Here is a 25,100-nt window from a genome sequence, read left to right as displayed (position 1 = left end):
ATTTCTTATCGCTGGTTGATCTTCCTCCTGGATATTTTCCCTACTCTTTGATGAGCATTTTAAGCTATGGGACCACATGTTACTTTATCACTGTGATTGCAGGCCTGATTGTGGAAATTTTAGAAATTACAATATGTTCAATAAAGTGGAAGAGCAAGTCAGTGAAAGAAGATAATTTAATGGTTTATGAAAAATTCACAAGAAAAGCCACCGAGATGCCATTTGGCTGTTCTGATTTTCCATAATAAATATGCACATGGTTTTAGTAGAAACTCTACCGTCCATGTCCATGTTGAGGATTATTATCTAAAACTTAACTAATGCAATAAATCTTTCTTGCTATGTTTGTGGTGAGAAAAAAAAAAAAAAAACAGTTGTAACCGATGTTTAAAGATAACTGTGTTATAAGTTTGTATTGTTTTCTAACTTATTTCCCAAAGAATGCTTTAAAAATTTATGGCTACTTTTTCTTGCAGAAATAATATTATGTTGATTATTATGATATAGTAAAAATATAATCTAACAAAACACATTATAGTAAGGGAGCCATGTGAAATTTAGGGTGTAAAAGCAAAGAGAGAAATTGAGAGTTCCTTTAAGCGCTTAATAATATTTACTTGAGTTAATAATGTAAAAAAGGAATGAAGAAAACAAAGCAGGAAACAAATTCAGTTTAACATGGGATGAGCTTGAGATTTCTGTGTAACACTATGTTGGTTGTCCAGTAGAAGTTTGGATAATAGATACTTCCATGAAGCTGTATTTGTTTTTAGCCATTCATAGGGTTCTAGATTTTTGTTTCATGTTTTTTTTTTTAACTTATAAAATAGATGCAAAATATGTGCTACAACAAAGGAAATCTCTCAGGCTGAGCACAATCTGTTGTGATTTTTTCAGTTATTAGTATGATTGGGGTCAAACTCTAATTTATATTATGGAAACTTTTGATTTTTAATGAAAATAAATAAACCAAAAAAATTCAGTCAGTGCTTCAGGATAAATATTTTTGTAAGGTGGTTCAGTGAACTTTTAGAAAATGTGCTTTTACTCTATTCAAATCAAGGACAGATGAAACACCAAGATAAAGAAATTAGCTTGTTCCTAGAAGAATTCTTTTTCCATCTGAAAATTCCTGTAACTCCCCATTCCAATTTAGTGAAATAAAAATTCAACTCTTCTGGTACCTAGCATTTTTTAATCTCTTTTCATTCTTTCTACCGCTAATCAAAATGAAAACTTTAGGTCTATGTTTTGGTTACTAATTACCTTCTGCAATTACATTATGAGGCCATTTTATAATTCAAATTGAATTCAGAGAATGCCATATAAAATGAATAAGACTGGCTACTCTGCAACAGTTCTTTGTATTCGTATTTCCCTTTATATTATTTTTTCCCTCCATTGCAATCAAATTTCACTTACAGAATTTGGCAAGAGCTAAAAGCTCGGTATTGTGTTCTTTTGACCTTTTATTTATTAAAATCTCTGGGTACAGATTAATTTACTTTGCAAATATTTATTGTTGTTTCACCTTACTTGAAATGAGAGCTGCAGGCACTTTGATAAATGAATCAGGAGGTTTTCTGGCTTCTCCAAACCTCCTGGAATTACTTTTATCCCTTACTGAAATGATATCTTGCAATTTTCTGCTAGTGTGTCTCTAAGGAAAGTGCAAACGATATTCCTATGAATTCTATTTCTGCAGCAATAGGTCTATTTTCCTTTGCTCTCTGTTAGTGAAGATATAGTGTTGTTAAAAAGTTATTAACACTCTGAAGCACTGACTTTTTGCATCTCATGCCTTAAGTTTATGTATTACTGATCAAAATTAATGAGGCTATAGCATGAAGAGTCAGGAGAATGGGTCTGTTCTCTGATCAATAGGATGTTGCCACAAGATAAAATTTCACATGCATTGTGGTTAGAGCCATTTCTTCTTATCGGGGACTCCATTTATTATAAAATTTCCATGGCTATTTTTAACTCTGACAGTTATATGGACCTATTTTTTTGTAAGGATACTGGCTTTGGATATAAAGGTCTCTATGTTATCAGCATAAAATGAAAAGATTTAGTTCGGCTACAAATCATATTTGAAAAAATACATATAGATGAAGTTTTGCTCTTAGGCTGGGTGAGACAATGATATGTCAAGACTTCTATGGGATAACATAGAGCAAAGTTTAGTTGACTGGGTAAAGTTATGAATTTTTCTAACAAATCCACTGGTTGGCTTCAATATCAAATGAGGCTTTGTCCAACAATTGTCTGCTTCTTTCCATTAGAAATTCTTCCAGTCACATTGTTTTCCCTTTCTGCAATAGATATTTACTGAGGGCCCACAAATCATTAGGTTCTCTTATAAGTCTCGGGGATTCAGTAGTGAACATGAACATAGAACATCTCTGCTCTCTAGTAACCAGAGATTGGGAAGAGAAGGGTGGAAGAGAGGATGGAGAGAAGTTGGTCAAGGGGTACAAAGTTACAATTAGTTAGAAGGAATAAATCTGGTGTTCTACGGCACAGTTGTAGGGTGAGGGTGGCTACCAGTAAGGTATTTTACATTACAAAATAGCTAGAAGAGAGGCTTTTGAATGATTTGACCATGCAGAAACAATAGATACATCTGGTAATAGTCATAACTAAATACCCTGATTGGTCATTACACAAGATATATATGTATCAAAACATCAAAATGTACCCCATGGGTATATATAATTACAAAGCATGAATTTTTTTTCAAGGTATGAATTAAAAAAAATAATTTTAAAAAGTCCCTGCTTTTATAGAAATTACATCTTGTGAAGCAAAAGACAATGAAGTACAAACAATGAATTACATACATAAGCGCTAAGAAAAAAGATAGAATGCCCTAAGTGAGCAGAGAGTGACAAAAATGTATTATTTCCAGTAGACTAGCCAGGGAATGCTTCTCTGATTTGGTGACTTTTTTTTTTTTTTTGTCCTCTAATTTTTTTTTTTTCGGCATATTATGGGGGTACAGATTTTAAGGTTTCAATAAATGCCCATTTCCCCCCTCCCCCCACAAGTCTGAGTCTCCATCATGACCATCCCCCAGATGGTGCACATCTCACTCATTATGTATGTATATACCCGCCCCCCTCCCACCTGCCCAATACCCTATTACTGTAGTACCTATGTGTCCACTTAGGTGCTACTCAGTTAATACCAGTTTGCTGGAGAATATATCTGGTGCTTGTTTCTCCATTCTTGGGATACTTCACTTAGTAGTATGGGTTCCAGCTCTAACCAGGAAAATATAAGATGTGCTATATCACCATTGTTTCTTAGAGCTGAATAGTACTCCATGGTATACATATATCACATTTTATTAATCCATTCTTGGATTGATGGGCACTTGGGCTGTTTCCACAGCCTTGCAATTATGAATTGTGCTGCTATAAACATTCGAGTGCAGGTGTCTTTTTTGTAGAGTGTCACTGGATCATTTGGGTAGATGCCCAGCAATGGGATTGCTGGATCAAATGGTAGATTCACTTGTATCGCTTTAAGGTATCTCCATATTGCTTTCCACAGAGGTTGAACTAGTTTGCAGTCCCACCAGCAGTGTAGGAGTGTTCCCCTCTCTCCGCAACCACGCCAGCATTTATTGTTTGGAGATTTTTTGATAAAGGCCATTCTCACTGGGGTTAAGTGATATCTCATTGTGGTTTTGATTTGCATTTCCCTGATGATTAGAGATGTTGAGCATTTTTTCATATGTTTGTTGGCCATTCTTCTGTCTTCTTTAGAAAAGTTTCTGTTCAAGTCCTTTGCCCACTTTTTAATGGGGTTATTTGATTTTTTTCTTCCTGATTTTCGTGAGTTCTAAGTATATTCTAGTTATCAGTCCCTTATCGGATGTATAGGATGCAAAAATTTTCTCCCATTCTGTAGGTTGTCTGTTTACTCTCATGACTATTTCTTTGGCTGTGCAGAAGCTATTTTAAGCAGAGACATGATGAAGTCAGGGAGCAAGTCCTAGAGACGTTTGGGAGAAAAATACATAGAAACATATAGAAATACATAGAAAAATAAATAGATAGAGGCAACAATAACTGCAAAGGCTGTGAGAAAGAATTCCAGGATAGTTGGTATGTTCCAGGGACAAGAGGAAGAGCAAGTGGCTTTAGTAAACTAAGTTAGGAGGAGAGATGAAGTCAAAGAGGAAAAACAAGATCATGCAGTTCTTGGTGGCCAAGAGGAAGACATTGCCTCTTACTGAAGGAGGCTTTGAATAAAGTGGCACAAGAAGGCTTAAGTTTTTAAAAATTACCCTCACTATAGTTTCAAGTAGCAAGACCACAATTTAGCTTTAGTTTTGGTTTGTACATACAATTTTGTCAGATATCACAATATACTAACAAATCACCAGGCATGCCAAGGCTCATGGATTATTTTTTTCATTTCTATTATAATTTCCACAATTAGGATTTTAGTTTAACATCTTAAACTGAAATACATGAGAGTTGTTAATTATATCTACATGGATTCAATGTCTGTATATTTACCTAGCAGATCACTTCTCAGGTGGGAGTATGCCTACCTATGTGGGTCTTGGTTAATGGGAGACCCCTTAGAAAATACACAAGGGTACCAGACCCCCTTGAAAATCACATGTATTACACTTTCCTTCAATTCTCTGATTGTATTAGAATTAAAAACAGTTATTTTTTGTCTTTTGTATTTAAATAACTGGTACAGTAAAATCAATAATCCATTCTTGGATTGATGGGCACTTGGGCTGCTTCCACAGCCTTGCAATTATGAATTGTGCTGCTATAAATATTTGAGTGCAGGTGTCTTTTTTGTAGGGTGTCATTGGATCTTTTGGGTAGATGCCCAGCAATGGGATTGCTGGATCAAATGGTAGATTCACTTGTATCGCTTTAAGGTACCTCCACAGCACCTAAGTGGACACATAGGTACTACAGTAATAGAGTATTGGGCAGGGGGGAGGGGGCAGGGGGGTGGGTATATACATACATAATGAGTGAGATGTGCACCATCTAGGGGATGGTCATGTTGGAAACTCAGACTTGTGGGGGGGGGAGGTCATTTATTGAAACCTTAAAATCTATACCCCCATAATATGCCGAAATAAAAAAAAAAAAGGAAAAAAAAATCAAGAAACACCAAAGGAGGAAAACAGGAAATATTTGAAAAGTTCCTATAAAAATTAGCACAGTTTCAAGTCATCCTTGTTCATGTTTTGATTCTATGAAATAATAGGAAGAAAACTTCTCATTAGAATCCAAAATGAGTTTAAAAGTTATTTTATGTGTTACTATGGCTCAGAATCTCTGTCCTGGTATAGGTCATAGAAAAGAATCAAACTCACACCCCTTCTAATCTAACACACACACACACACCTCAGTACCATTGCCCTTCGGCTGAATGAACACTAAATACTTTCTTAGAAGTTTAGTTTTGAGCCGCTGGCAAAATGCCAAGGTGTCATCTAATCATCAGTCAGAACAAGCCAGTTCCTGAGTATCAAAGACCACCTTCAGTACAAGATGAGAATTATTGAAACTGCTAGTTGTCACTGGGTATTTTTCTGTAGAAATTTTTTTTTTTTTTTGGTAGAAAATAGAACTTGTGGCTTGGCACATAACACAAGCACGTTGAAGACTGCATTATTTCGTCAACTATATGTAGCCACATAAAGTGCTGGACAATGGACTGTGACAGTTATCAATGAGTAGAATTTTCAGGTCTTACTTGTAAAAGAGTAGCCCCACCATCCTTTCCATTTGTTTTCCATCTCGCTCCTAGGAGTGGGTGTATGACAATGAATCAACTTAAACCACATAAATGAGGACTGTCCCACAGAGATGACAAAGCCACAAAATACAAGGGCCTGTGTCTATCATACCATGATGCTAGCCTGTCATTCTTGGATGGATCACTCTCACACCACTACATTAGAGAGAAATAGACTCGCATTTTATTTAAGCTACTTTTACTTTGGGTCGTTGTTATAACATTATATTTAGAATAGCCTTAAAATTATAACAAGTGGAGTTTCTAATAAATACATCTCTTCTTTCAATAAAAATAACTGCTACCATAGACAAGCAAACCTGAGGATTGGAATACTATTGCAACTTTAAAATGCAAGTTAAGAATACTTTACTACCTTGTTAGTATTATAAGATCACCTTCCCAAGGTAAAAATCATTTTTAGTTAACTAAGGTGTAGCTACATTCTGTTAAAAAAATTTAGATGAATATATGGACATTATGATCTATAGTCTAAACATTACATACAAATGGATTCCAACCAGTTGTATATTTTCCTTCACTGATCTGTATTTAGAACTTGTAATTGTGTCAGAGACATGACTTTGGTTTGACTCAAAAGTCTTTTTTTTTTTTTTTTGATCAAAAGTTTTTGATCTAAGAAGAGTCCTTTGTTGCTGTTTTATTTTCTCCCCCTTTTATCTTTCAAGCATGGTCCTAAGTTTTAGCAGGGTCAAAAGAACTTTAAAGAATATTCATTTTAAAAATGTTTTAAAACTTTCTAAAAGTAATGCAGTTTATTCCAGTTTACTGGGCATGATTCTACTCCCCTGGGGTTGCTGTCAGTGAAAATCCTATGTAATGTGCCGCATCCATCTCAATTTCATCTTCTGTTATTTGGATCTGTCGGCAATTTATAACCTCTGGTTTTCTTACTTTTTATAATCAACATGTTTGAATGAACATGTACAAACACACACAATTATCTTAGCTCTATCTGCTTCGCATATATGTGTGTATGTGTGTATGGCTGCAGCTTTGAGAATCCCCAGATTAAGTACTGTGTTTCAGTCTTATGTATTGTTTTTCTCTGCACTCTTTTATGTAGTACCTGACAGACTAATTTCCAATACACTCTTACTAAATTTAATTATAATTGTATTGGGAAGACTTTGGTTAAGAAAAGTCTCTTTTCACTGAATTTCAGAGGAACGTTCAAGCAGATGAAATTCTTTTATGTACCAAAGTGCACTCTTTTGACACAAAATAACTAAAGTTCAGGTTTTTCATATGTGAAGGTGTCATCAACTGGAATTATTTGCCTGAATTAATTATCTAAAAATCTATGGGGTTACTTAGGTAGAGACAAATGCTGAGTGTGATAAATAGTGTGCCCTAAGGAAATTTTTTTTTTAATGTAATAACCCATGTAATTATTTTGAGTATTTTGAGTTTCACTCTTGATTTATAAGTATCCCACATAAAAACACTTATATATTACATAGTCTGACATAGGATAAGGAGAATTGACATAGATTACTTCCTTAAAAAAATTAAAATTACTTCTTAGAACATAATTTTATAAATACTACATACGAACATCATCATAGAATTTGTGTTTTTGAAGGAAACAATGAGATTAATTATTCTTATTATATTAAAGAGAAAATTTAGGCTTAGGAAGGTTTATACTTTATCTGATACCAAATATATACTTGTGATGGCAGCCAAAATATTTTTTTAAAAAAATAGCTATTGAGCCCCAAATGGTGGTTTGCACTTGTAGTCCCAACTACTTGGGAGGTTGAGGGAGGTAGAGAACTTGAGCCTAGGAGTTCAAGTCCAGCCTGGGAAACACAGCAAGATACCATCTCTAAGATATAAAAATTTAAAAGTTTACCTATCATTTATTGAGCTAGTACTCTAGGCACCATATTAAATACTTTCTAAAGACACAGTGTACTGTTCTGGTTAATAGCAAGGGCTCTGGATTGCTTAAACTGTAAGCCTTAAACCTTCCATCTAAGCATACATTGTTACTCGATGTAGCATTGAGCAAATTATCCTCTTTTTGCCTCAGTTGACTCCTCTGTAAAATAGGCTTTATATTAGTATTTTACTCAGTTATTGTGGGGATGACATAAGTGAACACATGTGATATACAGTGTTTTATGTAGTATCTGTCACTTAATAAATATTAGATTATTATTAGCTATTCTTACTAAATAGGTCACATTTAATGTTCAAAAATTTTTGAACATATTATCTCCATATTTCAGGTAAAAATGCTGAGACTTTGAGATGGTTAACTTGCTTAGAAGCACAAAATGTGAATATGTTTTATCTGGAATTCAAATGCTGTTTTGATTCAAAAGCTTTTTATCACTATTACAAGCTTCTAATCCCAGTAACTCTTTATTCCAGACTGCTTTCACTGAAAGTGTCCTTTGACCTGAATTATGCAGCTAATAGCTGTTATTTTTTTTTATGGAAAACAGTTTAAATACAATAATCAAAATGATAATAAAATAGGATACTGAACATCTGAAGTTTTGAAGATGATGAAAATAATCTTACCCCATCAACTATGTATGCTTTTAATTAGAGCAAAATAGCATCAGGAATGTTTTTGTTGATTCTTATTTGCTTGTTTGCAATTATTCTGGAGTTTTGTTCTGATAACTGTATGTTGCTATTCCTAATACAGAGGGATTTTGCTTAGAATCTTTATTATGTTAACAAAAATGTTTTTCTGTTAAAATCATTTGATCTACATTTTCTGATATCTCAACATTGGTTCAGTAGCTTTTTATATCAACAAAAATCTTATGGTTTAAGAAACATTTACTGCCTTAGATGTGTTACAGCAAACAATGTCTTTTTATTTTTTTATCACCAATGTAGAAACATACATGAAAACAAAATAAAAACCAATGTATAATATATATTAACAAAGAAATAAAGTACTTAAACATAAGTCCCCTTGTGAATCAGTGTGGTAAATATTGTTAATTTTGGATGATTATTAAATAATGTCTCTTATGAATTATTTAGTACAAAAAATAGGTAATATGTTGTTGGCAAATTTTATTGATTTTAAGATATTTCATGAACTGCTCCATAATTTTATTTGAATCTAACTATATCTAAACACTTGCATTATTTAATAATATCTAAATAATGTCTTTAGTGTTTATATCTAAACACTGTCTTTAGACACAGCCTAGAACACTTGTAGAGTCAGCAGAAATTATCAACTGTCTCTGGAATTCCATCATTTATAAAATGAGGAGGTCTACATAAAGGTTACCTCTTAAGTCTTTACTTTGATAACAGAGGAGGAAAAAATGGTCATATTGGAGTAATATTACATCACAAAATTTGAAAAAATACTATCTTCCTTTTCTCAAATTTATCTTTAAGTTCAATTAAAAATGTTAAAGAAATTTTATATTTAAATTCATGTGGTTAGTCTGAAACATGTATTTCTATTTTGTCCAATTCATTAGGTTATTTATAATGAGAGCAGACAATTATTTTTGAATCTGAATGTCAGGGATTTTTGAACAACATTTGAGATGTTATAAGCTGGAAGTAATGATATATTTAATATCAAGCATGTTGATCAAATCATTGGCACATATATTTGAAAATTTCATATAGATTATTGAGTGTATTCTTACTATTTCAGTTTAATGTAAACATTTATAAAGGATTATCACTATAAGATTGCATGCTATTTCAACAACATAGCTATATGAAGCATTTTTATGCAAAAGCACTCAAAAATTAGGCAGTTAAAATTACCTAACAGAAATTTGTGGGAGCCCGTGTTATTGTAAAAGGGATCTTCAGAACAAAATATAGGGAGAGATCATATTTTATGTTATCAAGTATAAATCACTCTGAGCTTCAAGGTCATTTATAAAATAATCCCAGATTCTTATTCAACTTTTCGCTTCTCTTTCCTCAGTAAACCTTTTTGGATTCCCATTCTGCTCAGCCTCATTGCTATCTCACATAGCTGTCACTCTGTGGTAAACTGAATAGTGGCCCCCAAAATCCTAGGCATTAGTTTTCCAATTCCTGGAATTTGTAAATATTACCTTATATGAACAAGAGGTCTTTGCAGATAGGATTAAGTTAAGGATCTTGAGATGGAGTAGTTTTCCTGGAATTATCTGGGCAGATCCTAAATGCAATCACAAGTGTCCCGGTAAGAGAAAGGCAGAGTGAGATTTACCAGAAGTGGAAAAGGAAAAGGCAATGTTACAAGAGATCAGAGTGATTCAACCACAAACCGAGGTATGCCAGTAGCACCAGAAGCCAGAAGTGCAAAAACTGTACCCTACAGCATCCAGAGGGCAGACCTAGTGACACTTTTTGGCCTGGTGATACTAATTTTGCACTTCCGGACACAAGAATCAGGAGAAGGCCAGGTGCGATGGCTCATGCCTGTAATCCTAGCACTCTGGGAAGCCAAGGCGGGCGGATCATTTGAGCTCAGGGGTTCGAGACTAGCCTGAGCAAGAGCAAGACCCCGTCTCTACTAAAAACAGAAAGAAATTAATTGGAAAACTAAAAATATATAGAAAAAATTAGCAGGGCATGGTGGCATATGCCTGTAGTCCCAGCTACTCAGGAAGCTGAGGCAGGAGGATCACTTGAACCCAGGAGTTTGAGGTTGCTGTGAGCTGGGCTGAGGCCACAGCAATACAGCCCGAGCAACAGAGTGAGACTCTGTCTCCAGCAAAACAGGAGAAAATACATTTCTGTTGGTTTCAGCTTTGAGGTTTGTGATAATTTGCTAAAGCAGCCACAGGAAGCAGACATACATGCTCACTACCATTGTTGTTTTCCCTTACTTAGAGATCCATCCGATTTCTCCCTGACCTGATTCTAATTGTATTTGTTCTACAAGAATCACCCATCCTGGCTTCAACATTCACCATAAACTCTCTCCTGACACACCAGCCCTAACTGATCTCCTCATTCCCAAAAGTTCTATATTTATTTTGCCACATAAATTAGACCTTAATTCACAGTTCTATAATTGAGTAATTTTTCAATCCAATTTATCAAATTTTATTAAACTTGTCTGCAGCTTATAATATTATTCCCACAGAGCTCATGGCTTCTACATCATTGATTACATATAGGGCATTCAATATATGACATCTCTCCTAAATCAGATATGAATGAAAAAAAAAATTTTAAAAATAGTACATCTCAATTGAAAGACTTTCTAACATTGCAGTATTCTTTTTCAATTCTCTTCTCTCCATGCATATTTTTTCTTCACATCATTGTACATTTCCCTCATTAGCTTATCTTCTAATCTTCTGTTTTAAATATCAATGTTGGTTTTCTTTTTTTGAGGAAAAAAATTCTTTTGTGGCTTTTGAATGCCGTGTTTGAATCCAAATTCTCAACATTGGCAAACTTTTCAGTGATGAAGAGGTTATGCATATTCAAGAGGATACAAATTTGGATGGGTATCCACTCTGTTTTGATTGCCAGCATATAGCTGGCATTTAGGATATTGTCTGAAGCTGTGGCCACATAACAATATTATTTGTAAGCAAACTACAGGCTTTATTCCCAATTGGTTCTTTTGTGCATAAAGACATGGCTAGAGACAAAAGAAGCAGTTTGAGCACAGCTCTATACACATACTGTCACTGGTTAAACCACGAAAGAATCAGTGATCCCTGACCACTTTAAAGCCGCAGCTTTGAAGATAAATAGACCAAAGGAAATTAAATGTGGGTGTTTGTGAAGTATAATTCCAGACAAAGAAAGCTAATCCTGTTTTAAGGGTAAAAACTACTAATTAATCAAATCTTCAAGCTAGGATAGCAGGGCCCTTTGCATAAATTTTACTGCCTCATTCAGCCAATTGGTTGAAGAGAAGAAAAAAATTGATTTGACGGATTGTCATTACTCTTAACAAGAGACGGAAATTTGGTCTCTAGGTATTATATAGAAAAATTACTTGGCAGTTTTTCTCTATATCTGATTATGAGTTTAGTATTGTATAGATATAACAGAGCACACACATATATGCACACACGTCTACCCACACATACCACACATGTATAACATGTATCTTGTAAATAAATGATGACAAAAACAACTGCATGAAACCTAAATGCTTGATAGCTAGGGAAAGATAGTTTACCTTGCTCTTCTTCAATAATCCCTCATTGTTCAATCATGATTTAAAAGCATTTAGTAGCATGAGTATCATGGAAATGAAGGAGGCTCAAAGCAAATGATACAGAGGTTCCAAGGAAAACTTATTAAACAGAGGTTCTCTTTATAGAGTGGGACACTTTGTGGAAGATACGAATAAAAATCTTGAGAGGAAGAGTCTCACTTCATCCGATTTTTCACTTAATCTAGAGAAAATTGGATTCGTAGTAGCATTGTGGCAAAACAGAAAGAGCCAAAGATTTAGAGGGAAATATTTTCAGACACCCCACCATTATGAATAATACACATGCCACACATTTAATGTTTCTCTTCACAAAACTTATTTTGATACCACCCTACCAAAATCCTTCCACCCTATTTTTATGAAGATTTTCAGAATTTCTCATCTGTTCTTTTCCATTTCTGAATCATTTGCAATTTTCTGCTACAACAGCTTTATCCACAATGTTAAAAAGTAAAATACATTTGCTGAAATTTTTATATATAAGTGTACACTAGAACTATTGATTTAAAATTCATTACAGAGCAGCCAGAAAAGATAATTTAGCACAGTATGGTGTTCTGACTTCAGAAATAATTTTCCTCCGATTAGTCTCTCTATCTTTTTCTATTTGTTTTCATCGTTGCTGCAAAGGCATATAAATTTTTTGTTTATTTGGTTTAGACATTTGGAAGTCCTGGTTGTCAACAGCTGACCTATCTCTGCCACTTTTGTAATTGAGCAGCTCAGCCATAAATGTGCTTATATACTTATTTATGCATCATGAAACACTCTGGCAAACCTTGCAGATCCTGAGTTCTTTGTTTCTGCAAAATATTTTTTTTCTTTTTTGTAAGCAATATATATGTTATCTCTCCTATTTCAGACCCTTTGCTTCTATACATCAAGACCTAGAATTCATCTTCTCAGAGAGGTCAACAAGGAAGGAAAAGAAATGTAATTTAAATAGCAAAGAAAACACAATTTTTATTTTTAAATGAAATGCATTCTGCCTTGCTGGTCATAGAAATTGAAAATATCTCTCTTTAGTCATGTAAGTTATCCCCAAGTAAAATACCTCTCATAAAACTTGACACAGGTGGATTTCCTAAATGGGAAGAAAACTTTTTCTGGGGTCTTAGGTGAAGCATAGCAATTTGTTATAATGAATCCTATCCTTTCAAGACTAAGTCATCATTTAATTTCCACAGATTTTTCAGGTGGTAAATTGTAGCAATGAAAGAAAGAAGATATTTTAAGCTGTTACTATTTATTTGTTTTGGCAAAGGCGGGATGCAATTGAAAATCTGCCTTTTCTTGGGGTAATTGATCACTTTTCTAGCTTTATGTATGAACAGAAAATGAGAGTCAGAGGACTGTAAGAATGAGATATTCAAAGGCTCTGGCATGTTTACTGAGATATCAGGGATATTCTCAAATTTACTTTATCTCCTGTTTGAATCCCCATTTGTGTTATGCCAGAGTGTAGTTTTAGGGTACATGTTCCTGGTTTACCCACCATATATAAAATATTAAAGTTAATTACTGTTTTCTTTTAACTACCTCCACACCTCCTCCAACTCCTTCAGCCACACCAAGTATATGCGTGTGTGTTTCTATGTGTGCCTAAGAGTGTGTGTGTGTGTGTGTGTGTGTGTGTGTTTGAGAGAGAGAGAGAGAGAGACAGAGAGACAGAGAGCCATGGTCAACTTCTCACCATGTAAATCCATGGAAGACCAAGAAGAGATTTTTATTGTATGGAATTTGGTAATTTATTCTGAATTTCCTCATCCATACGTCCAAGGTCCTGTCTAAGGTCCTATCCAAGGTGCTGTCCAAGGTCCTGTCCAAAGATCTGTTCAAGGTCGAATTCTGGACTGCTCATTTCTCCAGATAGTCTTCTTCCACTTGTCAAACTTCTCTTCACCTCTACAAACTTCAGAACACATCTAGGTTCCAGTAAGTTTTTTTTTTTCCTCTCATTTTATTTACACAGGTATGTATCAGTGGCCAAGTATTTCCATTTTACAAATTAATCTATTGCCTACTTTTGTCCTTAATGAAGTAAAAATCTGTGCCCTCATGAATTCTGCATTAACCAGATATTACTAAAATATATTATTCCCATTCAACCAGGTACAGATGTTATTTTGTTATTGTTGTTCTTTCTCAATAATGAGTGAATAGAGGAAAGGGAAGTAAAATAGAGGTTGAACAGAACTAATGTCCTTTTCAAAGTAACCTTGGGAATAATAAAATAAGTCAAGGTGCACTGAGCCCTTAGGGTTTCATTCTTTCTGGTAGGGACAAAGTACCTGAGATGTGAAAGAGAAAAGGTAACGAAGGTAAACTTATATAATGTTTTTACTGTGAGGGGAATTGAAAAAAAAAAAAACATTCCTAGTGAGTGGTAATTTTTTTTTCCTGTTTAACTAAACTTTGTTAAGTATTTTTTTATAAAAGTAATTTCTTAAATAAATTTTTTAAATACTTAAAATATTTAAGTATCTCCAGAGTTGGAACAAATCTAAGGCTGAGATAGTTAAATTGGTGACAGTGATACTCAATGTAGATAAATTCATCCAACAGAAGGAAAAAGCATGAAGTAAATAAAAAGTCTTCCCTGGGGTAATGAATCAGACAACTAATATTGAGAAATCTAATTTTAGAGAATTATGCCATTCTAATAATTTCTATCTACACATTATAGTACAGACCATTACATTATATATTTAATTCTCTTTTCCAGTTGAAATATTGATAATTTAGTTTTACTCATTTACTATTCATGATTATTAAAATATCATATTTGCAAAAATATTCCATTTCCAAACTGTTTGATTATGCATTATAATGCCATATATGAGTACACACATACACGCAAACACACACACACACACACACAATTAGTGAAGTAAATTTATTTCCCATGTTTTAGCAGTGATGTGGAACGAGTTATTAATTGAATTTAAAACAATTTACAGTAAAAAATCCTACCTGGGAATGCCTTTCTTTTCCTATACCCAGTAGTGGGATTGCTAGATCAAATAGTAGTTCTACTTTTCATTCTTTGACGTATCTCCATATTACTTTTCATACAAGTTGTACTAATTGCACTCGGGTGTTTATAGCAGCACAATTCACAATTGTAAAGATGTGGAAACAACCTAAGTGCACATCAATATGTGAGTGGGTTAATAAAATATGGCATATGTATACCATGGGGTAATACTCAGCCATAAAATATTGTGAACTACCTCTTTTTATCCTGGATGGAGCTGGAGCCCATTCTTCTAAGTATCTATCACAAGAATGGAAAAATAAGCACCACATGTACTCACTATTAAATTGGTACTAATCGATCAACACTTATGTACACATATGCAAGTAACATTTGTCAGGTGTCAGGCAGGTGGGAGAGGGGGCGAGGAAATGGGTAAATTCACACCTAATGGGTGTGGTCAGGGCTGTCCAGGGGATGGGCATGCTTGTAGCTCTGACTCAGGCAGTACAAAGGCAGTATATGTCACCAAAGCTTTTGAACCCCCATAATATTCTGGGGAAAAAATCCCACATGAGGCATTGATTAATTCACCGTGCATTTGAAGTACTATTCTTAAATGCTTTCTCTCAGCATTAGAACGATCAAAATCTCCAGATAAAAATGCAAGGAAAAGCAAATCTGGAACAAAGATTTCCCAAGTTTATTCTAAACAGAAGTGCAATCTGTTTCTCTAACAACCTAGAGTTATTGTTTAACCACTCTAAAGCTTTAAAATTTGTACTTTATGAAAACACAAGCAAAAGATTTTTAATAAAGTCTTGAAAATGATGCTTTAATTTCAGCTCAAAAAGAATCAGAGATATCTGGACATGAAAACTCCAGACCTCATATCTGCTTATAAGGTAATATGTAACAGTAAGCAAATCTTCAAGATAGGTGTAGGGCCTTTCAGAGATTGTATTTCCTTCTTTGTAATTTTTAGTATATCATTTTATATCATTATCATATACTGATTAGCATATTTCTATACCTCTTATACTACTAACAGCAGCATGCTAGATGACTAGAGCACTCTATAGTTACCATGTTCTTTGGAATGATCTCATAAGTACAATTGTCTTTTGGTCAGTCACATCCTTATTAATCTATTAATTTAAATATCTGCATAGGTAGAGACAACTTATTCTAGATTTTCAGAATTTCTTACATTCTGTTTGAGGGCTATAAGGATACTTGAAATACTAATCTTCATCATAGGGCACTTTTATTTAAATCCTTATATTTTCATATTCACTTGTAGGTTAATGAAGGATTAGTATATCCTGTATTGCTGCCATTTAATTTTCCAAGTGGATTTGAAAAGTATATTCAATTATTTCTTCATAAATAGAAAAACACTGTCTCCTAATTGAAAAGGAAAAAGGATATCCTAGTATTTTCTCCATAGTTTCTCCTGAGCTTTTTATTATAATTTTATTTTCTAAAAATGTGAGACTTAATTAGAATCTTAGTTGTCATGTCTGTCTCACCCAGATATATTCAAGAAACATCTAGAATTAAAATAAAAGATTAAAATAGTTATTTGCAAAAGAAAACACAGTTTAAAATATTCCACATATTCAATTAATAATTTAATATATATTAAATATATTATTTCATCCATGAGGTTTTAAATTCATTTTATTTACATGTGATAAATAAAATAAAATGGATACATTTTAAGCCAATTGTTTGATAAATTCTGAGAATGTATATATCACCCTAATCAAGATTCAAAACATATGGAAAAATCTAGCCAACATCCCAATCACCCCAGAAAATTCTGCTGTGCCCTGATCTGTCAGACAACTCTCTTCCTCCCCACTAATGATGCATTTTTATTAGCCTAAATTAATTTTGGTCTTCTAAAAGTTCTTATAAATGAAACTACAAAGTATAAATTTATTTGTGTTTGGCTTCTTTTGTTCAACCCAATGTTTTGAGACTCATCCATGTTGTTGTGTGTGTTATGTGTAGTTTTTCCCTTTTTATTGCTGAGTAGTTTTCTACATTTTGAGTACATCACAGTTTGTTTATCCATTCACATCTTGATGGACAAATACATCTTGATATGTTTGGGTCTCTAGAAATAAAAGTGCCGTAAACATGTTTTCTACAGGTCTTTTCGTTGAAAAATGTGTTCACTTGTTATGGGTAAATATCTGGGCATGAAATTGCTGGTCATAAGTAGGTGCTTCTTTATTATAAGAAATTGCAAATTATTTTCCAAAATGCTTTCCCCCTTTTAAACTCCCACCAATGATATATGATGTTACAGTTTCTCCATATCCTTATCAGTATTTGATACTGTTTGAGTGGATATGAATGATATTTCATGGTAGTTTTAATTTCTAAGTAATGATATCAAGCAACAATTTGTAAGTCTATTGGCCACCCTTATGCATTCTTTTGTGAAGAGCCTGCTCAAGTCTCCGCCTACGCTTTCTTGATTGGGTTATGTGGCATCTAGTCTCCAAAAACAGTTCACACTGAAACACCCTTCCCAATATCCCCTTGGATAGTCCTTCCCCACATTGAGTCTCCGATAGCCCCACGACTCATTTTATCCAATTGAATGTGGTAGAAGTAATGCTATACCAGTTACAGGTCTAGACCTAAAGAAGGCCTAAAATCTGTTTTGGTGCTCTAGCATGCCCAGTTATCATGTTTGAAGGCCAATTATTTCGTTGGAAAAAAAGGCCAGGAGGGCAAAATGCCACAAGGAGAGAAAAGCCACATGGAAGATCACTAAGGACCAGACTTGAGCATGATCTGTTTTTGGCATTCTAGCCCCACTGGTTTCCATGGTGACTGCAGCCCATGTTGCTCTCACACTGGCAAAACTGCCTGTCTGATTACAGTCAATCCATCCTTATGAGAAGTAATAAAATTATTGCCTTAAGTCTTCATGTTTAAAGATTTTTTTTTTTAATATAGCAAGTTAGGCTGTTGTTATTTTCCTTATAGAGGTATAGTGCATTGATTCTTCCTTCCATAGTGCCCAGTTTCCTGTTGAGCCAGCCAATGTTGCTTTTATTCTTTCACATTCTTTACTTATTATTATTTTTTTTTTTTTGAGTCAGAGTCTTACTTGTTGCCCAGGCTAGAGTGTCCATGGCATCAACCTAGCTCACAGCAACCTCAAACTCCTGGGCTCAAGCAATCCTACTGCCCCAGCCTCCCGAGTAGCTGGGACTACAGGCATGTGCCATGCCACCATACCCGGCTAATTTTTTCTATATATTTTTAGCTGACCAATTAATTTCATTCTATCTTTAGTAGAGATGGGGTCTTACTCTTGCTCAGGCTGGTTTTGAACTCTTGACCTTGAACGACCTGCCTGCCTCGGCCTCCCAGAGTGCTAAGATTACAGGCGTGAGCCACTGCACCCTGCTGACACATGCTGCATTTTTAGTTCTAAAATATTACTTTTGTTTTTAAAGATGTTTTACATTTCTCTGTTGAGGTTGCTTATCTATAATAATCACTCATTCTAACACCTTTTCTGTAAGTGATAAGATGAAATGATTTTTCCCTCTACATGTTGGTTTGTTAGTTGCAAATATCTAGATAAATATGAATCAGTTTCTGTGATTTTATTTGTTATAATAATTTGGTATTTTATTTGCTTACTTTGGATATATCATTTTAAAAATATTTTATGTTTTTTTATATGAGAAAAGTAGAATTTGAGAATTCAATTTTCTTTACTGTTTATAGCATGGAGTGTGGACCCTTTTATATATCCACCAGCAAATTAAGGAAGTGATCATTCACATTTCATCAGGGTTTGAGCGGATTTTAAACTGGTCTTTACTAAGATTGAATTTCCCCCTAGTTATCTTAACCCCAATCTTATGCAACAACCCTTAAAGGCTAATTTCTTCGATGTCTTGAATATTTGTTCCAGGAGGGAGATTGGCTTAGGTTTCATCTTTGGATTCAACAATATGATGGACCCACTTTTAAGAAACTACAAGAATTTGAAAAGCTATGGCTTGTATGAGCTTTTCACCTCTGCTTTTACTGTCCTCTTCACAAAGTTCTGAGAGAAGGATTGCTAAATTGGAGACATTATTCTGTTTAGAAATCATTTAGACTTACTGCTGTCTTGATTTGTCCTGATTTTGCTAATAGCTTATCTGTTCTTTCCTTAATCTAGCAAACTCCCTGCCTAACCAAGACCTGGCATGTGTCTCCAAAACTTTGTTGTGGCTCACTTCTCAAATGTGAAAGTCTCCTCTCTCTAGTTCTTCTAGTATCACCTACATGTGCTTTCTATTGAGAGTGCCACAGATAATTATTAATATAATTTTCATTTTATCTGGATTTTTCTTGGTGCCCTGATAGGAATGAAGAGCTCCCCTACCCTTTTGTGTCTTAGCTAGAAGCAGAATTCAGTGACATTTATTCATTTTAAAAATATTCATAAAGGTCATATTCAACTATTAATTAAGTATAAGTGGTCAGGATATGCCAAACACTGGGAATTTAGCAATGAATTAAATAGATAAAAATATTCCTGTCTTCCTGGATTTTACATGTTGAAAATAATGTGGAAATAATCAATCTACTTATTATTGTATTGGGTATGCAATGTGATATAAAATAAAATTTCTTCCCTCCATGCTTCTAAACCTCTCTTTTCTATCAATGTCACTTCCTTTCTTTCCATCTAAGAGAAGAAATTGCGCTTATGCTTATTTCATTTTGATCTGATAACTTTGCATCTGCTCATGATTTTTGCATTATTGGTTATTCACTTTTCTAGTTTTTAATCTTCTCTTTTTTTCTCTGAGCTCATCCCAAATGTCTATAAACATTTTCCAACCTCTTTTGAATTAAGTGAAAACAAACATCTCGAATCTCTTCTCCAATATGTTTAATACTTTATATTTCTTACTACTTCTAGATTGAAGGGACTGAAAGAATGGTCTAAAATCTATTTCTTCACTTATCGATTATTACGTCCTATTCTCCAGTCAGTGTTCTGTCTACAACACTATTAAATTGCTCTAGTAAAAGTCACCAACAAATGCCTCATTACCTACCCAAGTGAAACCTTTTGAGCTTCATTTACTTAATCTTCCTTTAAATTGTAAAGCTACCTGAGATTTACCCTTTGAAATACTCTTCTTCCTGGGATGTCAGAATGTCATCCTCTTTTGTTTCATCATTCTAATCACTTTGTTGGTTCCTCTTTTATTGCCCACTTATTTATAATCAGTATTTAATTCACACCACTGGCTTCAATGGTTCTTATTGTAATAATTGCCTCCAAATCTTTATCTATATTCAGACATCTTCATTAGCTCAAAACTGTATGTCAAGCCACATTCTGAGCACTCTCATTTGAATATCATAGGAACAAGTCCAATTTAGTATGGCCATAATTAAATCTATTATAATTTACAATAAGTCATATTCCTGATTCAAATTTATCAGTGACATAGCCATATCAGCCTCTTATTTAATGGTCTATTCTTTCCTCCCACTTACCTAGTCTCCAAACCCTAGAGCTTGTTCATCAGAAACGTTTGTTATTTTAGTTTCCTCTTCCTGTCCTCACAACTATTGAAATTGTCCACAGGCTAGAATTTAATTTACAGAATTATGTGCCAGAAACAGTAGGGAAGTGAAAGCGTAATTAGAAGAGATTATGAGATGAATTGATATGCTTTGATGAGATAACACACTGTGAGTGAATTAACAAAAGAAATAGGGAAATACAGGAAAAATAAAGTTTTGGAGGTAAATCAACACTTCTGGTGACATTTTCAATGGTGGAAGCTAGTAAAAGAGAGAAAAAATACTTTAAGTTAATAATGATTATTTTATTAATGAAAGTTCATATTTATATACATCTGGATTTGAATTGCTAACACATTGTTTAGGATATTGCCATATTTTTTCATGAGTGATATGTATGCAATATGCCTTTCTTGTATTGTCACTATAAGGTTTTGGTATCAGGGTTATTAGAGCCTCATTAAATTAGTTGTGGACTGTTCCCCCTTTTTTATTCCCTAGAAGATTTTTGTGAGATTGGCAGAATTCATGATTTAAATATTAGTTAATAATTCATGGGTAAAACCATCTATACCTAGTGGTTCAAGTGTTAAAAGATTTTAAAATTAGGGATTCAAATTCTATAATTGATATATGGCTATTCAGAGTCTTCATGTATCACTTTTGTTCTATTTTCCTAAGAATTTGTCCACATCATTTTTTTCAAATATATTGACATATTGTTGTTCATAATTGTCATCTGTGTGTCTCCTATTTTGCTTCTGGCTCCTTCAGTCCTTTACTTCCCTAACCCTATTTTTCACATTCATATTATAGCTTTTCCACTGATGTTTTGTACCACTTTCAGACTACAGGACTTTATTAACTTTTTTGACTTTATCTTTGTCATCTTCAAATCCATCCTTCACACTGACAACAGAGGATGAAAGTAAAACATATATATATATGATTGCTCTTTTAAAAGGCTAATATTTCCCAACTGTCTACATCATAAATTAAAGCAAATGTTACAATGGAATATTCTTTTCACATAATTTTTCCTCATTTAATTCATATTCTTACATTGATTCAATATAGGCACACTAATCTTAGCCAGAAAGCATTTGCTGACTACCATCTCATCTACCTGGTTAACATAACACTTTTCATGACTCTATGTCTTTTTACATATTTGTATTATATCATCACATTAACTGTACTTACTGTAAATTTATGCTTGGACAGCTTCTTACTAACCAATTATTATCTTCTTAGCTCTTTGGATTACTTCTTTGTATATACCTGATCTCTAGCTCAGTAACTCACATCACAGAACCTCCCTCCCCCCCCCCCCGCCAAAATTATTAACTTAATGATTGGATAGAAGAAAGTGAAATATTTAATTTTAATCTAACTTGTTCTGATAATAAATATAGAGATTAGTGAAATAAAAGGAAATATTGTCTATTACTGGACATTCTACAAGAATAACAACATATCCCTGCCTTTATTTTGCTGCTGTTGACTGCTTGGTAATAGTCACTATTATCACACAATGGTTAAAAGCTAATGGGCATGCCATATCTCTTAAAAATCTCCTGAGCAGTAAAAGCAGAATATAATGCTTTTTTTTTTTGAAAATTTTCAAGTCTCTATTAATAGATGTGTAAAGTTAGATTTTTCGATGTTTATATCTATCCTGTTAATTACTGAAACATGTTTACATTCTATCATTCCCCTCTCAGGCGGTTGACAGAGGAGTAGTTTTGATATATAATTGATCTAAAAAGTTAAATTTTGATTCAACATTGTTGTTATAGCTATGCATTAAATTAAAGAATCAAGGATTTGTACCTGATTTTGTATTTACTTATTTTTCTGTTTATTTTATAGTTAATATTTATTCATGTTTCTTGGCAAAAATCATCATAATGCAGAGCACCTACTAATTAATTTCAAAGACCTCCAGGGATTCTAATTCTTAATAGTTGGTTTCTTATTTACAAATTCTCCCTACACTTCCTCTCTTGTCTCTGCTTCTTAAATACTGATGTCTTTTTAAAGTCCAATATGTTCACGGCACGAGGGAGAAAGATTTTTCACACAGAAATTAGGATAGAAAGAAGTACAAAGTTTATTTATTTTCCCAAGAAAGAAAAAAGAGAGAGATAGAGAGCAAGAGAGAGAGGAGAGAGAGAGAGAGAGAGAGAGAGAGAGAGAGAGAGAGAGAGAGAGGTCACAGCACATGAGTAAAGGAGTGAAAATGTCAGGCAGTTGAGGAAATTTGGAGTTTTAAAGGGTAAAAATGTTTTGTTTTATTTTCTCTCTGCTTTAATAGACTGGTAACAGAAGCAGCAGCAAAGCTGTTGCAGGTGTTTTTTCTCTTTTTTCTGTGAGCCTGGGTTATCTGAGCCCTTGAAATTTGTTTCTGACAGGAACCCAGGCAGAGAGTTGGAGCGGCAAGATTGTACCCCACCTGCACGCTTGGGGCTCTTCAAGGCTGAGAAAAGGAAACTCTTAGAGATAATGTGTTAGATGACAGGTGTTTTAGTTAAACAAAACAAAGGAGGTAGTTGTGTTGTGAGTCTTCTCTTTAAAGGGACAATTATGTGCTGCGAGCTAATTTTTCTAACTTTCTATTTGATGGTTTATTTTCCTTTGTTAGACAGATTATTAGTAAGGCCACTTTCTCATATGAATTTTGCATCACTCCATGACATCTTTAATCCTGCTGACAAATGGCATATCTCTTTATTTCATTCTCTCACTCCAGACAATTTAGTACTCTTGATCACCTTCAAATTAAGATGCAAACTCCTTGGAATATCACATAGTTATTCATACTCTCAGCCTTTTTTAAGACCGCTCCAGTTTCAACTCTTTCTGCTCCCTCCTCTTACCTATATCAAAGGGACATTGCAGACTCTAAAGCCTAAACATAGTTCTTGTTTCTTGCCTCTATGCCTTTGAACATGCCTTTCTCTCTGCTTGGAAGGTTTTCTTTTCCATTTTCTGGCTAATTGCAAGATATTCTCGAAGAATTAAACTCCTGGTGGATGCCTTCCCTAACATCTGGATTTGCATAAAGTATTCTTCCTATGGCTTCCAGTAGCACCACTGAATGCCACTGTGAGTATATAGATGCCATCATAATGATTTCCTTCCAGAATCTTATTCAATGCTCTATCCCTAGAACCAAGCACAACACTGGGATGCTCGATCATTTTGTTAAGTGAATGAATGAAAACACTAGCTTTGTGGATATCCACCGACATAGGGCCCTTACTGTTGTCAGGTAGCTGGCTTCCCTGTTATTTCTCCTCGCACTCCTCTCATTATACCACAGTTACCATTCTGTGGATACATGTTTCATTTATATGCCTGTTGTCCCTGGCAGATTTCTGCAGTTCACCCTCAGTGCTCCTTAGCATCTGCTAGCTTCCCTTTAGCTCCTAGTTTAAATAATGTTCCATATGCATTCTTCAAGGTTTATTGATCCTGCTCTCTAGAGAGTGCCCTATACTTCAAGTGAAGAATTTGAAAATATGGGGATCATTAAAATAATTTTTTTGTGTTTTGGCTAAAGTTCAGCTATGGCGCTGTAGTTGTTTGCAGATTTTAGCCTGGAAGCAATGTTACATAATACAAGAAATTGGAGGTATGCATCTAAACAACAGATTAATAACGGGATTTTCTGGGTCTTAATTTTAATCAGTTTATTTGCCACAGGAGAATAGTGTTTGAAGTCAAGGTTTAAAATCCAAATGCATATTAATGGAATTCATTATTTCACAGCATAAAAGTTATAAAGAAAGCTAAATTACAGGTAAAACAAATACATAATGTGATGAGAGGCCTGTAATCTCACTGATACTCTGGTATAATTTTATTTACTTTTCAAATAGTGCTACTGAATTTGTAAATGTATCCAATATATCTCAGAAAGTTCACATATTGTATTTCAGAACTTCAGATAATTAATATAAATACGCCTTCAAAATCCTTATCTCTAGCTCAGAACTCTTTACTCTGGGGATGCATTTTTTTTAATTGCTCTTTGAAATATCCACATGATTGTCCCATAAGCATATCAAGCTAAGCATGGCTAAAATTGAATATGCCTGTCATCATTCTTTGCAAATTTTCTCCTCTTGACACTTAAAGTATCCTAATTATTGGTACCTCCATGAACTGAAGACATCAAATATAAATCAACTTCAAATCTGTACTACATAATGCACCATTTTTTTCTTCAATTTTGAGCAATTTAACAGCAAAATTTTAGTGTGTCACTGGTCCCACTATTAACGATTTTAGTGATTTCTCATTTTTTCCTGAGTAATTGAACTATACTTCAATTTCTCCTATTCTTCAAGTAAAACTCTTAGAAATATTTCTGAGGGATGAATAATATTCCGTTTTATATTGTACCATAATTTCTTTATCCATTTGTCTGTTGACAATTAGATGGTTTCCATATATTGGCTGCTGTGAATGATGCTGCAATGAACTTGGGAGTGCAGATATCTTCATGATGTGGTGATTTTACTTATTTTGGTTATATGCCAGGAGAGGGATTACTGGGTC

The sequence above is a fragment of the Microcebus murinus genome, chromosome 26 (genome assembly GCF_040939455.1).
Source record: "Microcebus murinus isolate Inina chromosome 26, M.murinus_Inina_mat1.0, whole genome shotgun sequence".
NCBI classification, from domain to species: domain Eukaryota; kingdom Metazoa; phylum Chordata; class Mammalia; order Primates; family Cheirogaleidae; genus Microcebus; species Microcebus murinus.
This window is presented reverse-complemented; position numbering follows the sequence as displayed.